Source organism: Octodon degus, unplaced genomic scaffold, assembly GCF_000260255.1.
Source record: "Octodon degus isolate 3935 unplaced genomic scaffold, OctDeg1.0 scaffold00069, whole genome shotgun sequence".
NCBI classification, from domain to species: domain Eukaryota; kingdom Metazoa; phylum Chordata; class Mammalia; order Rodentia; family Octodontidae; genus Octodon; species Octodon degus.
The window spans coordinates 11,170,053-11,173,396 of record NW_004524645.1 but is presented as its reverse complement, the minus strand read 5'-3'; the positions used below and the strand labels follow the sequence as shown (position 1 = coordinate 11,173,396).

General features: G+C 52.3%; 1 pseudogene; it reads left to right on the top strand.

Annotated features, from left to right (window-relative positions):
• The first annotated feature begins 461 nt into the window (after nt 1-461).
• LOC101560745 lies at nt 462-2,086 on the top strand (annotated as a pseudogene).
• Nucleotides 2,087-3,344: the final 1,258 nt, after the last annotated feature.

The following is a 3,344-nucleotide window of genomic DNA, read 5'->3' as shown; positions in this document are numbered from 1 at the left end:
ACTGGCTTTCCACATTTCAAAAACTAAAACTGAATATATGCCTATCACCATGCACTAAACTAAAGGCAAAACAGTTTAAATAGCTAAACATTAAAACAGAAACACTAAATCTACCAGAAGAGAAAGTAGTTGGAAATCTTGAAGACGTAGGTATAGGCTGAGAGCTAATGAACAAAAATAAAACTGCACGGAAAATACTTCAAAGAATCAACAACTGGGATCTCATTTTTTTAAAAATGTTTTTGAACATCAAAAAAAAATCACCAGGGTGTGGGCTCAGCCCTTGCGCTGTGGCCCCCAACAGCAGTGGAGGAGTCTGAGATGCAGCTGGGGCCTGGGGCCTGAATGGCCACTTAGTCCACAGCCCCCAGCCAGAGCCTCACAGCATGGATCCAGCATACCTGCTAGGCTGTGCCCTGGCCCAGAGCCATGCCAATCTGTTAGTGAGACTCACAGCAATGATGGAACCCCCACAGCAGGAACAGAAGCAGTCTAACCTTTCCCTTCTGAAGATGGATGCCTGAGAGAAGCAGGGACAGCAGATCAAAGATGCCCAGTTCCTGCATGCCCAAAAGCTAGTCTTCTTTCTGCCATACCTGGGAAACCTGCCAGCAGCTCTTCCCTGGGTCGATTAGCCAGAGTTTCACCAGCCACACCAGTGGCCTAAGTTTTTGTATGAAGCAACAAACTCAGAGACTGAGGAAGAGGAAGGAGGTTTGGGGATGAGGATGGGGAAGATGATGTTGCAGAAGTGGATGAAAAAGAGGCCCATGATTCTTCCAAATATTTTCACACAGAGAAAAAAGCTTGCCTAGATTCCTGAGCAGCACCCAAGTCCAGTTTGCTTCCAGCAACCGGGCTCCCCCCACCCCATGGACAACTAAAGAAGACAATACCAAAGATTCTTCCAAGGCCCCACTTTCTGTTTTCATGGCTGGGCAGTCAAGCTGGAATCTGGATGAGCAGTTTAAACAGAATGCTGGCTTGGCCTGAAGTGATGATGCTGATGGAGGTTGGGGGAGAGAGATCTCTCGAGATTTTGCAAAGCTATATGATCTAGACAGTGATCTTGAAAGGAAAGAGTTCCTTGATGACATCTTCATCTTTATGTAGAAAAGGGAGACCCCCATAAATCAGATCCCCATTATGGCCATGCAGATCCTGGATCTGTACATGCTGTACAAGCTGGTGACAGAGAAGGAAGGTCTGGTGGAGATCATCAACAGAAAGATCTGGAGGAAGATCACCAAAGGCCTGAACCTGCCTACCTCCATCACCAGTGCCGCCTTCACCTGCAGGACTCAGTACCTGAAGTATCTCTATGCCCATGAGTGTGAGAAGAAGGCCTTGAGCTCCCCAGCTGAGCTGCAGGCTACCATCAATGGCAACCACAGGGAAGGCTGGTGGCCCAGCTACAGCTCCTCCCTCTTTGGCTACTCACCTGCCACTGCCACTGCTGGGGCCTCTGCCCTTCTTTTGACACCCAAGATCTGCTTCCCAGTCCTGGGACTTGGCTCCAGCAGCAGTACCAGTGCCAGTGGTCCTTGGTAGACCCCAGCAGCCACTCTCAGGAAATGTGACAGGGTCCTTGGGGTCCCCAGCAACCATGGTACCTGCCTGGCTGGACCACAGGCAGGGAGTTGGGTGGATGCATGGGAACAGCTACAGGAGCGTCTAGAGTCAGCAGAGCCAGCTGAGAACAAGGCAGCAAGGCTATCTGAGGAGGAGCAGCACCTCATACAGCATGCTTTCCAGCGTTAACCTCTTTAGCATGGCACGGTAGCCACGGCAGCTGCCCATGAAGATCCACATCACTGGCAGGGAAGACAGAGGAGAGGCCTCAGACTTGACACTAAGCACCATTGGGAGCATTAGCATGTCCGCGGACATCGATGGCACCACCTATGCATGCATGCTGTTTGCCCAGAAACCTGTGGTCCACCTCATCACAGGCCCAGCTGCCCAGAGTGTCCTCAGCAGCACCTCCGGTGGCAGCAGTAGCAGTGGCGGCTCTCACTGCTCACAGAGTCCTACCTTGTCCTGGGGCACCCCCAGTGCAGAGCCCTCCACCAGGTGGTCCCTCTGATGGCAGCGTCCATCTGCCCCTGCCCTGCCTTGTGCAAGCCATGGTTGGCAGAAGCTGCAGCTCAGAATTTACCTCATCTCATGGAACCAGATGTTCAGGGACTGGGTGTATCCATCTGTCCAGGTTCCATTCAGGTCCTGCTGTCATCTGGGGGCAGGGAGAGGTGGGTGGGGCAGGACTGGGCAGTGTTGTCCAATCAGGGATCATCCTGGAGGCCTGGAAAGGGTTTTGGGTGCCCAACTTCCTTCAGGGTCCCCGCCCACCTTCTACCCTGGGGCACAGTGTATGGACAATCTGTAAACCGACACAGGGCTGGACACCTCCACTTCCTTCCCCCTTAATTTATTTCGCTTCCTCTGCTTTCTGCATCACCCCAGGGTCATGGTCTTATCCTCTGTCTGTGCCTCTCCCCACCGTTTTTAAATCTTGTGTGACTGCTGGGACCAAGTGCCAGCCTTTGTGGCTCTCAGCTGCTGAGTATAGGCCTGGACCTCCCAGCCCATCTGTCTGGTCTTGGTTCTCAGAGCCTGGGTCCCTCAAATCCAAGCCTGACATCAGATCTCAGGGCCCCATGACCCCTCAGGCTCTCTCAGGTGGGGGAAATGTGAAAGTATGTGAGAGCAGGTTTCAGCCCCAGGCCTCCGAGCATCTCCCAGGAGGAGGGCTCAGGCTGCTTGGGCCTGGTAGCTAGTTTGTAAGCCCCCATGTGACCCGCCCTTACCTCAGTCTCCCCATTTGCTCTTGTTGGCCACTCTCCCACCATACCTCCCTTACCCCTATCTTGTTGCCATCTCCGGGGGCCATCTCCATCCCACTATCCCAAATGTTCTGATGTCAGGTTATTGAAATACCTCCAATTTGTAATTGTTGATGTCTGAGTCTTCAGAAAGTATTTGCATCCCTGAAATCTTTTTTAAAAGTGTTTTTGCAGACTTTTGTTTTTTTTATTTTTAAATTTTTGTCATTGTTGTTGTTGTAGCACCAAAGAAATAAGAAATAAGAACAGCTCACCTCAGTCAGGTGCAGTTGGTGGCCAGCCCCTTGGCCCTGCCCTTGCCCCCTGGAAGGTGGGAGCAGGCAGAGTGACTCAGGGATCCCCAAGGGGGTAGGGTGGGACAGAGAGGCCTGCACTTACCCACAGGGCCAGAAACTGCACCTGTCCCAGAACATCACTGACCATGCCACTGCCCCTGCCCTGCCATGTGTGCTGTGGGCCTTGCTGCTTGCTGGAGCCCATGGTAAGAGAGTGAGAATGGGA